This window comes from Helianthus annuus, chromosome 16 (genome assembly GCF_002127325.2).
Source record: "Helianthus annuus cultivar XRQ/B chromosome 16, HanXRQr2.0-SUNRISE, whole genome shotgun sequence".
Classification (NCBI taxonomy): domain Eukaryota; kingdom Viridiplantae; phylum Streptophyta; class Magnoliopsida; order Asterales; family Asteraceae; genus Helianthus; species Helianthus annuus.
Window position 1 is genome coordinate 65,364,350 of NC_035448.2, and position 23,123 is coordinate 65,387,472.

Consider the following 23,123-nt stretch of genomic DNA (forward strand, 5'->3'; position numbering starts at 1 on the left):
AAGTCTAAAATACTTTATTTATTATTTAAAATCAGTAGCAACTGGAATTGGGTCAAAAGACCTTGTAGAACTCAAAGTTATGGTCGAAAAGGGTATATTCGGTATTTACCAAACCGTCGCCATAACCGCAGGTTATGAGCAGGTTAAAAATAATTAAAAATCTTTAAAAATCCCAAAATATTATTTTACAATAGTGAGTAAAAGGTTTGGTGTCGAAATCCGGGTTTAGATAGGCGTTATGCTAATTGCGCTATTTAATTACTAAAGTTTCGCAGTTTGCGCTATTTAGCATAACTCATATTCTGGACCTCGGATTGACGTGAAATTTTAGGGACATGCTTAGAAATCAGTAACCAAGGTTATGATCCTTCCACATGTCCGAAATTCTCGTTTTAATTTAAAAAGGGCGTTACGGTCAACTTTTAAGCATTTAACGGAAATGTGTAAAAGACTCGGACAAACAATGAACCGGTCACAGAGGGTTATACCATCATGTAACATGGTCCTAATAGAGTCCTAAGGCATATCTATAACAAACTTTAACGGGTCAGAACTGATGTCAATGCAAAAGTCAAACTTTTGCGACTTTCGGCTCCGAACCGGGTCAAAACAGAAAATGGTCGGATCAAACAAGCTTAGACTAGTTTATATACTTATTATCATGTTTTATGAGTGTTCAAACAGGTTACATATCATCTACATTACAGATTATGCAAGAAATCGCAAAATGACATTTCTGTTGACTTTTTCTAAGCACGTTTGACTCGACATTTGGACTAGTTAGAGTGGGAATCAGAGGGTGCCCTTTTAGGTGTTTAATGCCCACATGATTACCATCATATAACTATCTTTGATTCGACAAACCACTGGACCATTCGTGATTTATCGCTAAGTCAATCGTTAATTACGACGGATTGACTTTTAGGCTAAACTATGGAAAAACGAAACCACAAAGGGTTAGGCAACTTACAGAAGCTTGGTGCACGACTAAGAATGATAGAGGAATGCTTGAGAGCTCCAAGAATGATCAGAAGGCAGGTTTTGAGGTGTGTTTCACTTATGCACAATGTATGGCCTTTTTATAGTGAAAAACTTGGCATAGGATCATCACAACTCAACCTACAAAGCATCATGGATGATCAGCAGGTGGCCCTTGGTGCTAGGGGCAAGTAGATGGCGCCCATTCTTCATTTATTGCCCATATGATCGTTCACAACCAAACAGCAAGTCTGTCCAAGAATTCTGCATCAGGGACTTGTACGCGGCCCGCATTAGATTTAGGCCATATGCACGCGGGCCGCCTGGATCTTCATGTCAGGAAACGTATCTACAGGTGGCTCGCGGCCCGCTTCAACTTGCTTGTTTCACTCAGGCGGGCCACCTGAGGGTTGATTTCAAAGATTTTCAAATCTTTTGTAATCATTAACCTGACCTTTCGGTTTCTAAGGGGTAACTTTGTGATTTGGCCCTCGATTATTTACCATTAAGGGCCTCGTGCCTTTTACCCGCACTGTTAAGTCCCCAGTTAGTTTAATTACTATCCAAAAAGCCTTAACTTTCATTGTTGACTCTTTTAACCCCTCGCATACGAATTTGATCATAACTTTCTCGTTTTAAAACGGAACTTCGCGAAATTTATATAGTATATTCTAGTGAGCGTATTTTACTGTTACAAAGCCTCGGGTTCATCAAAGGGTCACTCAGAGGTATAATTAAACATGTTGGCACAGTTAACCCCTGTAGCTTGTACTCTCTCACTTCCTTCCGCGTTTCGCTCCGTACGATCCATGATTTATTCGTTTGAAGGTACGAGCATCGTTTAGGGTTACTATACAGAATATTTACCCTTCGTTGACATTTATAACCCTCGAATTTACATACTTTCAAGGTTTGTCAACTTTAGTTCTTTATTTAATATCTAATGCCACGTGTAAACTAATGACACGTGTTAACACATTATTCGACACAAAATTTCGAGGTGTGATATCCTCACCCCCTTAAAATAAATCTCGGCCCGAGATTTACTCAAACAAATAAGGGTATTTTTCTTTCATCGTGGCTTCAACCTCCCACGTGAATTCAGGACCTCTACGGGCATCCCACTTGACCTTTACTATAGGTACATGCTTCCTTCGAAGCTTCTTTACCTGTCGATCTTCAATCGACAAAGGTTTTTCCACAAATTTCAAAGCTCTCATCTATATGCACATCTGTATGAGGTATTACCAATGATTCATCAGCGAAGCACTTCTTTAGATTGCAGATGTGGAACACATTGTGAATTCCATTGAGCTCCTCCGGTAAGTTTAGTTTATAGGCAACGGACCCGACACGTTCGATAACCTCGAAAGGTCCTATGTATCTCGGGCTTAGTTTGCCTTTCTTACCGAAACGCATCACCCCCTTCCAGGGTGACACTTTAAGTAACACTTTTTCACCTACTTCGAAGTGAAAATCTTTACGCTTTGGATCCGCGTAACTCTTCTGCCTATCTCGGGCAGCTTTGAGACGGTCTCGAATCTGGACAATCTTGTCCGTCGTCTCGAAGACTATCTCCGGTCCTGATAATTGGACATCTCCAACTTCCGCCCAACAAACAGGCGATCTACAGGATTTGGATTGTTGAGGAGATCCGTTTTGATCATCATGCCCTTCAGGCTCCATTCCTTTGTAAGTGAGTCCAAAAGCTTCTTTATGGCCGCACGGTTAGTGATAATTCTTGGTCATCATATTCCGAAAGCGACTGATATGATCGGAAAGGCTTTCTCCATGAATTCCACAAAACATGTCGTATTGCTTCTGCACCATGTTTCTTTTGCTCTCAATTAGCTCTTCGTTTCCCTCGTAATATTCGATCAAAGCGAGCCAGAGTTCATTTGCAGTTCTGTATTCTTCAAACATGTTACAGTCATCAGTTGACAAAGCCATGGTTAAGGCAGCATGTGCACGATGGTCGTGTTGGATTACGGCTTTGTCTTCATCAGTGTTGGTTGTGGAGTCGTTGTTATTGACTATCACATCTCCTCGAACCACCGTTGGAACGTGGGGTCCAGCGGTGACAGAAAGCCATTGGTTGTAGTCAGTGTATTCGAAGAACGATTGGATACGAGTCTTCCAAGTACTGAAATCGTCTGCTCCTTTCAACTTTGGTGGTCTTGTTGTGGTTCCGGTCTCAAGTTCAGCTTGAGCAATTGGACTCAGTTGATTCAAAGACATTTTGAATAGATTTTGACTTAAGAATGCTGATCAGAAGCTAATTTCGCTGAGTAGCCAAAAGAAAAACAATTTCGCCGAAGACAGACTTAACTTCGCTGATGACCAAGCTAGAAACACTAAGACACCGTTGACTTCGCTGATATCTTCGTTGATGATGTAATTTCGCCGGCAAAAGAGAAACCTGCACTAGCGAAAATAGCTAATTTCGCAGAGACAAACAACAAGAACGTTAGTTTGGCTAAATCCGCCGATCAGCGTGATAAAAACGCTGTGGTTCTTTATCACTGTCCTCGAAGTCGCCTTCGATAAATTCGCTAAAAGGGTCAATGACACTATTTCGCCGGTAATTAACAATTTCGCCCGTGTTTGATCGGCGAATTTGTTAATTATGCGATATTCAAGTTAAATTTGCTGTATTCAAACTAAATCCGTTGTATTCAAACTAAATCCGTTGTATTCAAACTAAATCCGCTGTATTCAAGATTAATTCCGTTGTATTCAAACTAATTCCTCTGTATTCAAACTAATTCCTCTTTATTTAAGTTAATTCCGCTGTATTCAAATTTATCTACGCTGACCAGAGGGTTTAACACGAGCTAAAACCCTTTAATCACCCAAAATTGACTCAAAAACCATGTTTCTTTGCATCAAAATGTCCAAAATGACTCCCTATGTCACACCCGCTCATAGCGGAAGCGCGAGGTGTGATCTGATCGGTTCTCATTGCATAACAATATAAGTGAACATACTAAATGAATAAAAACAAGCTCCAATGCCATTATCATAATCGTTTCAAAAGAACGCAACATAAGTTAAATGTATAGGTTACAAACCATCAAATGAAAATAAGTTGTTATTGTTTTATACATCAAAATGTAAGTCTTAAAATGTCAAGGCTTTGACCATTATATCACCGCAAAGAGGCAGTATATAACGGGCAAACCCTTCAAATGGTGGCATGGAGTCTTGATACTTGCTTTCCTTGACTGAAATGTCTGCGTGATCCACTAATTTCCTGAAATACATATTAAGTTTGAAAACATCAACAAAAGTTGGCTTGTTCATGCAATTTAGTTGTATGAGATGTATCTGTAAAATGTGAGTTGTATAAAATGTATGTATAAAATGTATCTGTAAAATGTGAGTTGCATAAAATGTATCCATAAAATGTGAGTTGTATAAACTGTATCCATAAAATGTGAGTTGTATAAGATGTATCTGTATGTAATGATGTGGTATGTAAAGCATCAATGAAATCGTTGATCATTAATGTTTCGCAAGGACATTAATATGTGTGACGAATTAGGAAGCAATCCAAACCTAGACGATTTTTGTGTCGACTACTATCGACTGGGACACAAACGCACTCTTCTGTATGGGTCTGTTGGACTGTCGTGTGACCCTAAACAGTCAGTATGAGTAGTTCATCATCATTTACAAAGGCGGAATCAATGCAAACAATGTCAAACAGCTTGTTCCTTTTTAATTCTTTATCTATTACTGATTTCCTGAGCTTTTACATGTTCAAATGACAAACGGACAGCACCTCGGCTCAGAACTAATGACCAGATTCCACTCCAAATGACACAACCTATCACCTATTTATAATGCTCCTGATTCCACTTGAAACAGCCCCAAGTGGAACCTGATTTCGCTCCAAACACATTCAAGCGAAATCACCAAGTAATGGTTCAAGCGGAATTACAACTAATCTGATTTCGCTTGAAATGACCTAGTGTCATTTCAAGCGGAATTACCTCTAAATTCACACTTTCTAGATTTCCGTGCTCTGATCTATCCTATCTAGACATAAGACTCGATTAAGACGAAGTTAACAGACACTAGATGCACCAACAGACTCCCCCTTGGATGTTGACGAAGTCTTCGGCGTCGAGTCTTCAGTCTTTGTCTCTTTCCAGTTTGTCTTGACTTTGTAAAAGCTCTCTTCAATCTTCTATCTTCAAACTCCCCTTTGACTGTTGATCCAGAATTCTGACTCCCCCTTTCGCAGACTCCCCCTCTTGGTAAGCTGGGACTTGAATTCTGGTTCAAACTTTAACATTTTGTTGCCATGGGGATGTTGAAACCTGTTTTCCTGTTTCTCAAACATATAATATTACAATCTATACAAACTTAAAAATTTCCAATTGTTCATCAGTTTTAGAAATCCACTTAAGTATTCAGGTTCAAATTAATGACCCTGGTTACTTAATTTATCTACCAAGTCCAACTTAATGACCTTGGTTGATCTGTGACAAAATAAGCTGATTTTTGTTCAAAATTTTCAAACATTATCTGAAAATTACAAGTTTCAAGTTAATGAACTTGTTTTGACTTTCCAACTTCTCAATCAACAAGATTAAGCTCCCAACTCATCATCCAGCTAGAATCTTTCTGCATCTGCTCCAACATTCTGAATCTGAAGATCAACTCTCCACTATGGTTTGTCGAAAAATAAAGCAGAAATGAAAAATCTTTTTGGATTTTTAATAGAGTTTCTAAACTAGAAAATGAATTACAGAAACTTAAATGCAGAATGTAATGAAAGTAAACTATTTACATACATATTTTTATGAGCATGTTAGAGAATCATATCAGCTATCAGACAAGTCACTAGTACCGTTAGGCTTTAATTTCATACCCAGAATTAAACAATTCGCTTAGATTGTCGATATGCTAATCCACTTAAATTCTCACACAATTTTCAATCTGTTCAGGATACGATTTAGGTGTGTTAAGAACTTAAACTCATTCATGTGTCCCACCTCTTGAATATACTCCCGTATCCAAATCCCAATATTCAGTCTTACAGGTGAGTATACCACAGATGATATCTGTAAGGGGTTAGATGCGAAACCGTGAGAGCTCAGATCAGAACTTCCGTTCAGTAGAGTGATGACGGTTCGACTTTCGGTGTGTCCCCTTTAGAGGATCTTCTTTACAATAGCACACGATTATCATTTTGCAATGTTTCATCGTTTTTTATGCTGAGGGTGGTGCTATATTTCAAGCAATGCAGAAAGTATTATTCGGGGACTAGGTCAGAACTTCCATTCAGCAGAAGTCCCGGAATAATACCCCAAATATCACTGAGTATAAAGAGCTAGTATTTTAGAAAAAGGGACCTTTCAAACGAGATTTCAGGGGTTACCTATATATCCAAGTAGTGTTCCCCACGAAATAAGCAAGTTTAAATTTTTATGTTTATATCCCAAACAAACCTACTAAATGTGTAAAAAACCTATCGGCACATCATCAGCGAGACTGTTTAACGCTTCTTAAACTTTACAAATCTTTAACGTACCGTAACTGTCAAGCCGATGTACTATCATTTTCCCTTTTTACACAAGCTCTTTTTCAGTTTTCTATTGTTTTTGAATTTTGAAATTTTCTCATGTTTTTGGATTTTTGAATATTTTACTGTTTTTGTATTTTCTGAAAATATTTACTCCCCCTAAATACCAAAACAAGTAAAAAATCGACAAACCATTGCAGATTGTTTCTCAACATCATCATCTACAATGTTATCCTCATCAACGCCAATAATCCCATCCGACACCGAGAGAAGCTTCATACCATTTAGTGTTAACAGATATTTAAAACGAGTTTTATCAAAAGCTTTGGTATGCAATCAGCTTTCTGTTCGTCAGTGTGGATTTTCTCAATTCGTATCAACTTCTTCTTGAAGCAATCTCGGATGAAGTGATGACGAATTTCTATATGTTTCGTTTTAGCGTGATGTACTAGATTTTTCGTTATACTTATTGCAGCCTCATTATCAACAAAAATAGGGGTGTTAAGAAATTGCAAACCGTAGTCGCGCATCTGTTGCTGGATCCACAAGATCTGAGAGCAGCAACTACTAGCAGATACATACTCCGCTTCACATGTGGATAGAGCCATAGAGGTCTGCTTCTTACATTGCAAGGTGACCAAGCGTGGTCCAAAGAACTGACAACCCGCTGTTGTTGATTTTGCATTGACTTTGCAGCTTCCGTAGTCGGAATCAGAATACCCTTCGAGCGTGAAATCGCCTGTTTTTGGATACCACAACCCCAATGTTGGAGTTCCTTTCAGGTAGCGTAATATCCTCTTCACAATTACCATATGCGAAGCTCCGGGGCTTGACTGAAACCGTGCTGAGAGGCACGTTGGATACATGATATCGGGTCTTGAAGCAGTTAAGTACATCAACGATCCTATCATGGAACGATACATCGTTTCATCTACCATGTCTCCGGTGAGATCTGGGTTTATCCCATGATTAGTCGCTAGAGGGGTTGAAGCTGGAGTAGAACTTAACATCCCAAATTTCTCTAGAATATCATGAACGTACTTCGTCTGGTGTATGAAAATTCCCTCAGGTAGTTGTTCAACTTGAAGTCCTAAGAAAAATTTCATCTCCCCCATCGATGACATTTCAAACTTTTGCTTCATAACTGATTCAAAATCTTTGCACAGATTCTCATTTGTTGACCCAAATATTATGTCGTCCACGTATATCTGAACGATTAGAAGATGTCCGTCGACCTCTTTAGTGAAGAGAGTGGTATCCACTTTTCCACGGATGAAGCTGTTGGCTAGTAGGTGTTGAGACAATGTCTCGTACCAAGCTCTCTGGGCCTGGTGTAAACCATACAGCGCTTTATCCAGCAAATAAACCTTGTTTTTGTGGATTGGATCAGAAAAGCCCGGCGGCTGTCCGACATATACCTCCTCTTTAACCTTCCCATAAAGAAACGCCGATTTAACATCTAACTGAAAGACTTTGAAGTTTTTCCACGACGCAAATGCCAGAAAGGTCCTAATTGCTTCTAGTCGAGCCACAGGAGCATAAACTTCTGTAAAATCAATACCCTCCTATTGACTAAAGCCCTGAACTACGAGTCGAGCTTTGTTTCAAACAACAACTCCTCGGTCATCTCTTTTGCATTTAAATACCCATTTTGTGTTAATTTTCCTGTGACCGTCAGGCAAATCTACCAACTTCCACATTCTTCTTGCATCGCATTGACCCAAGAATCTTCAGTTAACGCCTCTTTGTATGTTCTCGGTTCAATCTGCGAAATAAAACAACTATTTGAAAAATCAGTTTGTAAAGAAGCAACTGTAGAATAAAAACAAATAAGCCCTTGGTCAATTTGACGTCTTGTGCGAACGCCTGATTGCAATTCTCGTATGATCAAATCCTCTGGATGGTATGAAAGAGTTCTTGGCATCACTTCGCTTGGAACATCTACATCGCCCTCCAGATTGGTAACATTCTGATTTGCAACTTGTTCACTGACTGGGTTTGTTTGACCTGAAATCTGAATTTGCTCCTCCTAAGAATTTGAATCACCATGATTGAATACTGTCCGTTTTCAGATTCTTGATTATCATTCTCTGCCGTCTGATTATCTTGAGCAACTTCATCTTGTTGAATATCGTCATGTTCTCCAGCATTGCTTGGACCTGCTTCATCGTCATTTGAAGTTTGTCGAGGTCGGCTTGAATACTCAGCTGGGTACCTTTCCTGAGATGACTCATACTCTCTTAGAATATCCAACTCATCAAAGGAATCTTCTTCTTCCTCTTCTCTCATGTCAAACGAATCCCATAAAGTATCATAGTGAAAACACCATGAATCACCGGGATTTTGTGGTGGCATTGTATTGCCTTGACATTCAACATTTTGCGCCTCAATAATCCGCTTCAAGCTTGGAACAAAGACTCGTTTCAAAGGACTTTGATAACCCACAAATATTCCCTCGATGCTCTTTGGACCAAACTTACCAGAAGGCTCAAGAACTGTACAGGGAGACCCAAACGGTTCAAGATACTTTAGGTTTGGTTTGCGGTTGTTGATCAGCTCAAAACATGTCTTGTTGAATTTCTTGACAATGAGAACTCTGTTGAGCGTATAGCATGCGGCTGCAACGGCTTCTGCCCAAAAATTTATCGGTAGCTTTGAATCAGCAAGCATTGTTCTGGCCATTTCGATTAGTGTCCTATTCTTTCTTTCAGCGACTCCATTCTGTTGCGGAGTGTACAGAACACTAAACTCATGCAATATACCTCTTTCAGCACAAAATTCTTCCATCTTGTTGTTCTTGAATAAAGTACCATTATCACTTCTGATTCTTTTTATACGTCTCTGGTACAGATTTTCAACTTTCTTGAACAATCTATCAAACTTTCAAACGTCTCATCTTTCGGCTTTAAGAATGAAACCCACGAAAATCTGGAATAATCATCAGTAACCACAAGATAGTAGAGATCTCCTGTAATACTTTTAACATTCACAGGACCAAAAAGATCCATATGAAGTCTCTCTAAAGGTCTTGAGACTGAATTGACTTGCTTTTTAGGGTGTGACTTTTTCTTCTGCTTGCCTTTAATGCAGCTAATGCACTCCCCTTCCAGATTAAAACCTTTTACATCAACTCCAGTAACCAAATCATTGTGCACCAGGTGATTCATTTTTCGAAGGTGAATGTGCCCCATCTTACGGTGCCACAACTGTGATTCTTTTTCCGTTGCTCTAGACACAAAATAATGAGCCTGACCCGTGGTTGTAGTTGATACACTCATATCCAACACGTACAGATCATTGACTCTTGGTGCCCTCATGATAATCCATTCTTCAGGGATAACAAATCCTGGTTTCAAGATCAAACATTCTTTGCCTGTGAAGTGCGTAGTATACATCCTATCACAAATCTGCGAGATACTCAGCAGATTATTCTCAAGCTCAGCAATGTAATTCACTCTCTCAAACGTTACAATCCCATTGGATAACGTTCCTTCACCAACTATTCTACCACCTTGATTGCCTGCGAACCCTACATAACCTCCATTAAAATTTCTAACATCGTACATCAGGGCTGTTTTCCCTGTCATGTGCCGAGAAGCTCCACTATCCATAATCCATCGCGAAACGGATCTTGGAAGCTCCTGCACATATCACAAACACTTTAGTTAGATTTTGGTGTTACCCGAGCCTCTATCGACTCAGGTAACTGGACATCAATGTGAGTTGTTTTGGTAATCAATGGTGGAAAATTTTTATCATTGATTTTCAAGCTTTCTTCAGACCCAACCTCAACCTTTTTGTATAAGAAAAACTCATCTTTCTGAGGTTGACCAGATGGTTGGTCTTTCTTTTGAACATCTTTCTTCTCAGATTTTTGCATTTCTTTCTCAAGTTTCACATAATAATCCAAAGGAACATTCATCTTTACCGGTGTGGTAGAAGATGACTGTTTTTCAGTCTCAGAAACCTTTGGTTTTGGAACACTTGCTTTCCTTTCAACCACTTTTGGCTTCCATGTTTGTTGAGGTGACGCAACCCGCTTGTAAAACTTGTCGGTTTTAGTTATCACATTTTTAGCAGGTTCATTTTTGACTTTGATATTTTCATTTTTCAAAATCTTTTTCTCAACAACCAATGGAGCTTTCCCTTCACATCAACTTTCTTTTTTTGAATCTCAACAACTTCAGTCTTAGGCTTCAAGCTGGTACACTTTCGTGCAATATGTCCAACTTGATTACATTTGAAGCATGTTCGGGTGTCAACTACCCGACTTGTACCTTCAGACTGAGGCTGTGAGGCCTTTTTCTCAAAGAACTCTTTGTTTGATTTTGAAAAAAATTTTGATTCTTCATCAGAAAGTGAACTTGAACTTGTCACAAACACTTTCTTCTCAACGAACCTTCTGTTTTGAACACTCCTTTTCTGATAAGTCTTACCTCCCTGATAACCACCCGACCATTTGTTTCGATTGTTGTTATAAAAACGTGGTGGAACAACAGGTTTCTTGTAGTAAGCTTTATCTTTTTCAAAATTCATTTGCCTTTTTGTTTGATTTAAGCTTTTCACTTCAGACAAATCAACTTCAATCAATTTGAATACGTTTGTCAGTTTAGCAACACTTACATTCTCCAGTGGAAACTCAGAATCCGAAAACAACTTATCCGATCCCAACATTTTGTACATGAGAAGAGTAGGTCCTTCATTTAAGTTGTTTTTGGACTTTGATTTCGGAATGTATTTGTCCAAGAAACATTCATCTTCCTCAATAGTGTCACTTTCAGATTTTAAAACATTCACAACCATACTTTTCACCACTTCAGTTTGGACACTATCATCATCGGAAGATGAAGTGAACGTGACATCAATTGTGTCCGGAAGTTTCACCTCAATTTCATCATCATCATTAACCAACCCTGATTGTTTCTTTGAAAAATTGTTTAGAACTGGTGGTGGAACTTGATGATAACCCACCCCTGTTCCATCAGAGAATACATCTTCGCCTGCTTTGTTTTTCCCTATAGGTTTGGGAACAATGTGTTGCAAAACAAAGCTTGCGGAGTTGTAACTGGTCAATTTCAGATTGATGCGCTCATTCTCAATCTTAGCTTCTATAAACTGAAGCTTCAACTTAGCAATCTCATCCAGTTGCTTGTTGATTTGTTCTTCTTTGTGTCTAAGAACTCCAGTTAAATGCTCATTTTCTTTTCTTGTTTTACTGTTTCGTTCATCAGAATCTTGAATTGTTTGTTTTAACTTGTTAAAATTTTCTGAGAGTTGGCGATTTTCATGAATTAGTTTTTCATTTTCTTTCCTAATTCTTTCTACTTCAATTTTATCATTGTCAATTTTCTCAGTCAACTTTTTAACTTGATCATTTGAAAATTTGAGCATTTTATCACGATCAAGAATCTGATCTTCAACCTTTCTGACTCTTTTTGTCAGATCATTAACCTTCATATCATTGAGGTAAGCTTGTGTACTACAAACTTTGCAGTTTTTCATGTAATTTTTGTAGTCACTGTCACCTTTGACTTTCTTACCTGACTCACTCGACGATGCATTTGGACTGACCTGGCTTTTAGACTCAGATACAGACTTAGAGTCTATCTCAAGTGCCTTAGCAGCCAGCACCTTGTCAGCCATCTTTCCAAAGTTTTCAGCTGTCAACTCCTGTGACGTATCAATGATCCCTTCATCGATCTTCTTTAGCTTCAGCTCCTGCTCTTTTTCTTTCTCTTTCTCTTTCTCTTTTTCTTCACCACCTCCCTACCATTCTCTTTGTTGAGACTCTTCTAGTTCAGCAAATTCCTCAGCGAAAGCTTCAAGACTAAGAGTCTTTGGGTCTATAGCAATGTTTCCTTCAGGATCAAGGTAACATTCTCTATCCGCATCCCATCTTTTTGCCTTTTTAGCTTCACTGTATACACGAGAAATTCTAATCATTTTGTATTGAGCTCTCTGTTGTCTATCATTTGCTTTTTCTGCTGCTGTTCTGGTGTCTCTGAACGGTTTGATTTCTGTTTTTGCAGCAAACGCATAACCTACTGCATCTTCCTCAGGCAGTATATCACTCCAATCAAAGCCTTCGTCGTCATGAATCACAACGAGAGCTCTGGATTTTTCTTTGGGGGTATCCTCAAGCTGCTTCATCCTGGGGGGTTCAGCCTTGTTCTGGTGATAAATCGCACTTTTGTAGTAATCTTCTCTGAACGGATTTTCAGAATCATCAGCATAAGCATTTCTCCACTCTCTTTTAAAATGACCTTTCTGTTTACACTTGAAACATGTAACTTTCGATTTGTCAAAGCCTAACTTGGTAGATGGTCCTCCAATAGACTTTCTTCCTGTAATCTTCATGAAACGTTGAGTTCTCCGGACTGCACTGGCCATACACCACCTAATGTCGATCAATTCCATCTCTTCCGGATCGATCTGGTCATAATCCTCCTTTGTCAGGTTGGTGTTTCCACTTTTGCCTGCCACGAGGCTCTCGTACGATTCAAGCACAGAAGCTAAGAATACCATCTGCTGTTTTGCTGACTCTTCATTGAAGTTTTGAGCGTTTTTCAGATCCACAGCAATGTTACACTGGAATAAATTCTTTGAAGCAGATTGGCTTAAAGGTGTTGAAGAAGATCCACTGTGAAAACCACTGTGAGGTGTTTCATGATTCACAGTATTTGAACTTTCTGCAGAAAACATTGTTCTTGGAGATCCAGTCTTTGGAAGATTTCCTTTGTAATACAGCTCCACATTCTGCTGATAAGCTGTGTTGTTGACTTTAGATTTCTTGATCTCCAACTCATGGCTTTCTAGTCTTTCGATAAGAAAATCCATTGTCATATCTTCAGACTTGATTGTGTTCTTCAACATCAAGGCAAAGTATTGTCAATCTTGCTCATTCGGCAACGAATCAAACAATTTGTCGACCAACTCCTCTTGAGTGTATGTGATTTTGTGTCTTGCCAGCTCCATCTTCAGATGCCCAAATCTCTCGATCATTTTACAAACAGATTCATTCTTCATACAACCAAATAAATCAAACTCTTTACGCAACAATTTCTTTTTTTTTCACAATCTCAGCACCACCTACACACTTTACCCTCAGTTTCTCCCAAATATCTGTCGAATTTGTATACTCGATCAATGAAATTATATCATCTCTGACTGACTGATGAATCAGTGCGATGCATTTTTGTTCAGCAACGTATCTTTCTATATCATCAGGTTCTACTAAACTTTGACCACTTCGATCTCCTGAAGTATAACCATTCTTTAAACTTTTCCAGCTTGGATATGCGAATGCTTTAAGCCACTCCTCAAATCTTGTAGCCCACCGATTATATCTTCGATCGCCATCAGTTTAGGAGGTTTGTTGTAAGTACCGTAAGCACTTTCTACGCTCATAGCATCCTGAATAATCTTCTTCGCACTCGATGTTGGTGTAGTTTCATTCGTGTTGTTCGTTGTCCCATCTCCCGAACCACTGGTATAAGCAAATACATCACAGAACGGATTCATGAACAAATCATCCATTTCCAAGTACCTGAAACGATCAACAAACACTTAGAAAATTTTTGAAACTTTGAAAACAGTAATTTCAAGCGGAATCAGTTGAAGCGGAATAGCTTTAAGCGAAATCAACCTTTAAGCTTTTCAAGCGGAATACAAATTTTAAAGCGAAATCACTTATTTCGCTTGAATTTTCAAGCGGAATCTCAGTTCAAGCGAAATCAAACAATATTTTTCAAGCGAAATCTGATTTCAAGCGAAATCTGATTTCAAGCGAAATCAGACACAAGTTTCAAGCGAAATAAGCCAAATATGTAATTCCGCTTGGAATTACACTCATACTTTCAAGCGGAATAGTTTATGACGTCAGCATGTTCGAACGATTTTCAAGCGAAATTAGTCAATTTTGTCTGAATTTGTTCGATTTAAGGTCTAATTCATTCAAGGATTAGTTAGAACTATGTTTCGCTTGATATATGTGAATTTTAAGCCATATTGACCGTATAATTTCGTTCAAATCAGAAAAGAAAGTGTAGAAGTGAGAGAATCCGGTAAAATCAAGCTGAATTGGTATGAACTCCTCGTCCTGAGCTTTGATACCACTTGTTGGACCGTCGTGTGACCCTAAACAGTCAGTATGAGTAGTTCATCATCATTTACAAAGGCAGAATCAATGCAAACAATGTCAAACAGCTTGTTCCTTTTCAATTCTTTATCTATTACTGATTTTCTGAGCTTTTACACGTTCAAATGACAAACGGACAGCACCTCGGCTCAGAACTAATGACCAGATTCCACTCCAAATGACACAACCTATCACCTATTTATAATGCTCCTGATTCCGCTTGAAACAGCCCCAAGCGGAACCTGATTTCGCTCCAAACACATTCAAGCGAAATCACCAAGTAATGGTTCAAGCGGAATTACAACTAATCTGATTTCGCTTGAAATGACCTAGTGTCATTTCAAGCGGAATTACCTCTAAATTCACACTTTCTAGATTTCCGTGCTCTGATCTATCCTATCTAGACATAAGACTCGATTAAGACGAAGTTAACAGACACTAGATGCACCAACAGGGTCCATGACCAAGAGTGGGGCTCGCCAAAACCCATTAGATCTAACCCTCTGTACCTAGGTCCAAACTGTATTAATGGTGCTTAGATGTATGACCCTAATCGCACATGATCTAAGGTGTTTCATTCCATGACTTAACATACAATTGAACATGTATTTTCCCCGATAGTTGTAAAGTTGTAAAGCATTTAAAATGAATAGGGGACATGAACTCACAGAATCGCGTCCGTGAATAGAAGTAACTATGATCTCACGTGCGGTCGTCCTGAATAGTGTTAAGACCTACAAATGTTCTTATATTTGTTAGACACTTCGGTCTTTATAAATGACTTGAGTACAAGTCTTCTGTCTTGAATGTGTGTAAGACTTGTATGTCTTTGTTTTTTGTTGAACTGTGTATTAGATGTATGATTTGTTAAACTGTTATATATATATATATATATATATATATATATATATATAGAGGAAGGTTAACGTACATTATGGCTTAACGTACATCACGTACGACAGGTAATTACGCACGTTCATTTTAAAATCACGCACGTTATAACTCAAAAACCCAAAATCACGCATGTTGAAACACAATATTCACGCATATTGAAAACATTAATCACGCATGTTATATAACAAATCACGCACGTTGTTGTACGTGAAGTACATTAAGCCGTAATGTACGATATACTTTTTCTATATATATATATATAGGGAGGGGCTCATGCGAGAACCACCCTTATTGTGAGAACCTTGAGAACCAATGTGAACACAACCTAAAATAGCTAAAAAAACCTAACCCCCACCCCCCCCCCAAAAAAAAAAACCGCTAAAATGCTAAAAACTAAACCCCCAAAAAACCTAAAAAAATCTAAAAAAAAATAAAAAAAAAAATCTAAATTTTTTTTTTGAATTTTTTAATATTTTTTATGTTAAAATCTCTACTTTTAGAAGCCAAAAAAATTTTTTTTTTTTTAAATTTAAAATTTTTTTTTTTTTTGGCTTCGAAAAGTAGTGTTTTTTTAATAAAAAATATTAAAAAATTAAAAAAAAATGTGTGATTTTTAGCTACTTTTAGGCATTTTTGGTGTGTTCACATTGGTTTTCGCGGTTCTCACAATAAGAGGTGGTTCTCGCATGATCTTCTCCCTATATATATATATAGGTAAAGGGTACTGTACAAATTCCCTTATCGTACATTACGTACGCTACAATCTCAGCCGTCAGATCATCTTCCCGCAATGAAAATCGCATGTTTTTTTTGTATTAATTTCGCATGTGATAATTTTGATGAAATAGCATGTGTTTTTTTGTAACAATTTCGCATGTGGTAATTCAATTTCGCATGTGATAATTTTGATGAAATTGAAGGTTGTTTTTTTGTAACAATTTCGCATGTGATAATTTTGATGAAATAGCAGGTTGTTTTTTTGTAACAATTTCGCATGTGGTAATTCAATTTCGCATGTGATAATTTTGATGAAATAGCATGATGGTTTTTGTAACAATTTCGCATGTCGTAGTTTTGATGAAATCGCATGTTAAAAAACCAACATGCGAAATTGTTACAAAAAAACAACATGCGATTTTCAATGCGGGAAGATGATCTGACGGCTGAGATTGTAGCGTACGTAATGTACGATAAACGCATTTGTACGTTAACCAGCCCCTATATATATATATATATGTGTGTGTATATTTCACCAAATATATATATGTAATCTTGTATCTTGTGAGTTGTATCATCGGGTCTTGTCCTCTTAATTTCATGTCTTAAATGAATAAATTGTATAATTGTATTTTCATCAATTATATGTCATTGGGTCGAGCCCATGTCTTAATGTTATTGGGCCTAAATATTATTGGGCCCAAATGTTATTGGGCCTTAGCCCATATGTTTTGTCATTGGGCTTAGCCCATATGTTTTGACATTGGGCTTAGCCCATGTATTCATGTTATTGGGCTTAGCCCAAGTATTTTGATAAGCCCATTTATGAAAATAAGCCCATTTGTAAGTATAAGCTCATTTATAAAAATAAGCCCATTTGTAATTATAAGCATATTTATAAAACATCTTTTATTTTATAAAAATCACCATACATGGAGTTTTTAGTTAAATAGAAGACATATAAGTTTTTATAAGTTTCTAAAATTTCGACTCTTGTTAATCGGTAATATATATATATATATATATATATATATATATATATATATATATGTATCCGCGTCGAAAGATCGCCTAAACGTCGTAGTAACTCCTCGGAATGGCGATATGTTTATACATTCGCCCGTCGTCCGTTTTGACCATAAGTTGTGTCCGAAGGCTCGGAATGTCCGTAAGTTGTTTTTAAGGCGTATTTACAAGTAGTCTTGTAAGACTTTAGTCGAAATGTACATTGTGTTTATTTATACCATTGTATTCAAGTTCCTAGTTATCATACATATAACTAATACAAACAAATAACACATAGCACATAAGTTAAGTTAACTAAATATATATTTTCTCAAAAATATATATTTGTATCAAACTTTGCTTTTATAAAAACTATTCTTTAAAATGTTTTTAATCTAATAATGATTTTGTCAAAAATAATAGTTTTTATAACTTATGATTTTTAAGAAAAATGGCCATATTTCCTTTGAAATATATACTTTGCCATGTTTATATAAAACATATCTTTTTCTTATAAAATCACCAATAATCTTCTCATATTTTTCTTAATAAAAACATATGAGATTTATATCAAAATCTTAACAAGATGAAATCAATAACATGTAGGGTTTTGGTATGATCATAACATAAGTTAACTAGTTCAAAATCCATGCTTTACTTCTAGTTTTAACAAACTTTTTATAAAAACCCATCTTGTATGTTTCTTTTTATAACTTTGTAAAAGTATTATTTTTAGTAAAAAATCTTATATACTTTAACAAAATCAAAGATTATGATCATCCATCTAAACATTTATGTTTAACAAAACCCTTAAACATTTCCATGTACACTTGTTAGATTATGTTTTTAACATCATCTAACAAGTTATTTGTATGCTAATAATCAAAACTAGATCAAATATGCAAGTAATCATCTTTAAATCACAACATAAACACACTTTTATATCATGATTATTATTTTGCTTCTTTGTATTTTCATATTATTTTGTATTATTGTTTATTTTATTACATGTTCTTTAAACATATAATACATAAATAAGTATGAAAAAGATATTTTTAGAAGCTTACTTCTAGCACTAGTGGCTAGGGATGATCTTGATGATGATCAAAGAAAAGAAAAATTGTTGATCTTGATGTTTAGAAGCTATGGAATGGAAGGAAAAGCTTGCTTCTTCTTGTAGTATCCTTAGATCATCTTAAGTATCTTCAAGTTCCATCTTGATCATTCAAGAAGTGTAAAATGTTGAAAGATTTTTGATGGTGTTCTTGGCTAAAAGATGATAGTTGAGAGGTTTTCTTATGTGTATGTAAAATGAGGTGAAAAATGAATGAAAGTGCTTAGTAAATCTTGGTAACTAAGTGTTATAATCTTTCACCAAATTCACCAACTTGTCTACTTGGTTTAACCACTTGCAACTAAAGGTAAAAATCAAGATATTTATGGAGACAAGGTAAAAAAGGGGTGGGTCCCACATGTGTCTCATGTTGGTGAATTTTTTTCTAAGTGTTTAAGTGTTAGATTTTTGGAGAACATGATTAGGAAAGCTTAGATGTGTTAGGGATTTAAGTATTTAAATGTGGTAAGTGAACATTACTAGACCAAAATGATCCAAATAATGTTAGATGGTCACTAAAAAAAGATCCGATATAGTTCAGATATTCGTTTGGTGTTGTTTCCGTTAGTCGTTATTTGAAGGCTAAGCTTATGTAAGTTGTGTGAATTGATGTAGTTATTGGTTCGGATGATACCCAAAGGTATCCTCATATGAATTCTATGTTAAACAACACTTTTACATGTTGCAAAAAGATTAAAATGCTGATTTCTGCGGAAAAGTGTTGAAAGTGTCGCTTTAGTGCTTTTCAGGTAGTTTTTAGTGTTATCGGACTTCGAGAAGGTTTTAAACTAAACCCTTGCATTTCTAGTTAGGGTTTAATGTATATTAGATGTTGGACTTTCGTCTGGGTCCTAAAGATGTTATTTAGATGGTTTTTGCGGATCCTGCGTTTTCGTCAGAATACTAATATGTTCACGTTCCCAAGTATATTCCGGTCCGTGTCGAGAGTTCCAACGAATTTTTACTAATATGTTATGACTCCTTCGTGTTTTCTGGACCTTCCGGTCCATGACCTTAATAGATGCTTTGTGAATTGGAGTTAGTCATCAATGTGAATCTCATCCTCCGAGATGATAATTGTTTCTTGCGTTGGACTCTTCTTGAGATTCGACACATAAAATGTGTCGTGCACACTGCTCAGTTCGTCTGGTAACTTCATCTTGTAGGCAACGGTGCCAATCTTCTCTAAGGTTTCAAATGGTCCTACATATCGTGGGTTAAGCTTTCCACGCTTACCGAACCTTGCTACGCCCTTCCAAGTCGAGACTTTCAATAAGACTTTGTCTCCGACCTTGAAAGATTATGGTTTCCTTCTCTTGTCTGCGTAGCTCTTTTGTCGATCACGAGCCGCCTTGATACGGTCTCTGATCTGAAAGATTTTATCCGTAGTCTCTTGGACTAATTCTGGACCACTTAGTTGTTTATTGCCCGCTTCCACCCAACATAGCGGACAGCGGTACTTTCGACCATAGAGAGCTTCAAACGGTGCAGTTTGTATACTTGTATGGTAGCCATTGTTGTAGGAAAACTCAACCGAAGGTAAATGAGTATCCCAATTGCCGCCCAAATCCATAACACACGCACGAAGCATATCTTTATGTGTTTGGATCGTCCGTTCGCCCTGGTCGTCAGTTTGTGGATGAAAGGCCGTGCTTAGATTTAAATGAGATCCAAAGGCCTCTTGAAATGACTTCCAAATTCTTGAAATAAAGCGACCATCTCGGTCTGAGATGATTGAAATAGGTACTCCATGACAAGCCACTATTTCTTTGAGATAGAGTTTCTGCTAGTTTCTCTGTGCTATCCTTCTCCCGAATCGGCAAGAAGTGTGTGGACTTTGTCAATCTATCGACGATTACCCATATCATGTCGTGGCCTCTTGAGGTCCTGGGTAACTTCATAATGAAGTCCATCGATATTTGTTCCCATTTCTAGACGGGAATCTTGAGTTGTTGTAGCAAACCCGAGGGTTTCTGATATTCTGCCTTGACCATTACGCAGGTCAAGCATTTTCCGACATAAGTCGCGATATCCTTTTTGAGGTTAGGCCACCAATAGTACTCTTTCAAGTCTTGGGCCTATGTGCTTCCTCAAAATAACATCTCGAAGGCTGCCAAAGAGTGGAACTCAAATTCTACCCACAGAGTATAAAGTTCCATCTTCTTTCGGTACTAATTGTTTTTTTTTCGTGACTCAAAGTGTTTCTGCTCGGATATGTTCTTCCTTTAGCGCTTCTTGTTGTGCATCATGAATTCGTGTGGTAAGATCTGTGTGAATCGTCATCTCTAATGCTCGAACTCTCAAAGTTCTAACTCGTTCCTTGCGGCTCAAGGCGTCTGCTACAACGTTCGCCTTGCCCGGATGGTACTTTATTTCACAATCATAGTCGTTCAGCAATTCAATCCAACATCGCTGACGCATATTTAGTTCTTTTTTATTGAATATGTGCTGAAGACTTTTATGATCCGTGAAAATCGTACGCTGAGTACCATATAAGTAGTGTCGCCATATTTTCAAAGCGAATACCACTGCGCCTAACTCGAGGTCGTGAGCGGTAGAATTCTTTTCATGAACTTTCAGTTGACGCGATGCGTACGCGATAACTTTCTCCCGTTGTATAAGTATGCAACACAATCCTTGATGCGAAGCATCACAGTAAACTACGAAAACATCGGTACCATCGGGTAGTGATAAGATTGGTGCATCGCACAACTTATCCTTGAGAAGTTGAAATGATTCTTCTTGTTTCTCGATTTGGGTGAGGGAGGTTAGCGGTTGAGAAATTTTAGAAAAAAATTCTCTATAAATCTCCGATAGTACCCCGCTAATCCCAAGAATTGTCGGACTTCAGTTGGAGTCTTGGGCGCTTCCCAGTTCTTAATTGCTTCGATCTTCGAGGTGTCTACTTGAATGCCTTTCTTGTTCACTATCTGCCCGAGAATTGTACTTCACGAATCCAAAACTCGCATTACTGTCTCCTTCTTGAGTAGTTCTAAAATGGTTCTCAAATGTTGTTCGTGCTCGTCTACCGATCGTGAGTATATCAAAATGTCGTCAATGAACACTATGATGAATTTGTCGAAGTATGGATTGAGCACGCGGTTCATTAAGTCCATGAAGACTGCAGGCGTGTTCGTTAAACTAAAAGGTATAACGAGAAACTCGTAATGACCATAACGAGTCTGAAAAGCCGTTTTCAGTACGCCTTCCTCTTAAATTCGTAATTGGTGATACCCTGATCGTAAGTCTATCTTGGAGTAGAAGCTTGAACCTTGCAATTGATCGAATAAATCACCAATCCTCGATAGTGGATACCGATTCTTGATGGTGAGTTTATTCAACTCTCTGTAGTCGATGCACATTTGAGTGTTTCATCCTTCTTCTTTACAAACAAAGCTAGAGCTCCCCAAGGCGAGAAGCTTGATCTGATGAATCCTTTATCCAACAACTCTTGAAGTTGTGTGAATAACTCTTGCATTTCAAAAGGTGCTAATCGATATGGAGATTCGGTTATGGGTGCGGTTCACGATACCAAGTCGATATGAAACTCGACTTGTCAATATGGTTATAGTCCCGGCAAGTATTCAGGAAATATTTCAGGAAACTCTTTTATCACTGGAATATCTGCCAGTTGTGGCCCAACGGCCTTCTTTTCGACAACATGTGCTAGAAAGGCAATACAACCATTCCGTAAGCGCTTTTGTGCCTTCTTGTAATTAATGATCCGCAATGGTGTGTCATGCTTCTCTCCATGAATAACAAGTGTCTCTTTGTTCAGTGGTGATAGGCGAATGCCCTTCTCATGACAAAAGACTTCGGCTTGGTTTTCGGATAACCAATCCATGCCAACCACTATGTCAAAACAACCCAACTCAACGGGTAAGAGATCGATACTGAATCTTCACTCGCCAAGTTCCAAGGAACATCCTCTAACAACTTTCCCTGACTCGACTAGTTTACCGTATGTCGATACTATAGAATGAGGGGACGTCTAGCTTACTTGGCTCTAGGCCAAGTACATTTTAAATTCTGTGTGGCGAGGACTTCACTGTATAGTTTTAGGAACCCTATGTTTAAATGTAGGATAACCCAATCCATATGTTTAGATGTAGGATAACCCGATCCATATGTTTAGATGTTGGATAACCCAACCATATGTTTAGATGTAGGATAACCCAATCCCTAATTATAGCTAGGACAATCCCGTCCCTAGCCATGAAACTCATGTATGTGAAATGGTGAGATGAAGCTAAAATTGGCACCAGTATGAAATAACATGGATGTGAAATGTTGGTTGATTGGAAACGTGTCGAGTAACTACTGTTTGAGTGATCGAGGTAGGGTGGGATGATGCGGTCATGCCTCGGATCTCCGGGGCTAAATCCCATATGTAACGCGCAATGCGTTTGAATTCGGGTGTTACGTAGTATGGAAACAACCCTTGAGATATCGTGAAAGCCTCGAGTGTAACCAACAACATTGGCTCTAATCATGATCGAGTTCTAGAATTTTGTTTCCAACCTTTGAATTTAAATCAGCGAGCAATACTCTTCTCGTATAAGATCCTTGAGTTCTTCCCCCGACAACCGCTTCACTGTATCCCTTCCTAGCGTTTGTACCTAAAGATTCCACCAAGTTAAGGTTGCGTTCAGCAGGAGACTCTCTGTGTATCTAATTGTCTACTTAGGAATGCGTTTCCTAGTATGACTAACCGACTTCATTGTCTTTACGTGGCAGACAAAACC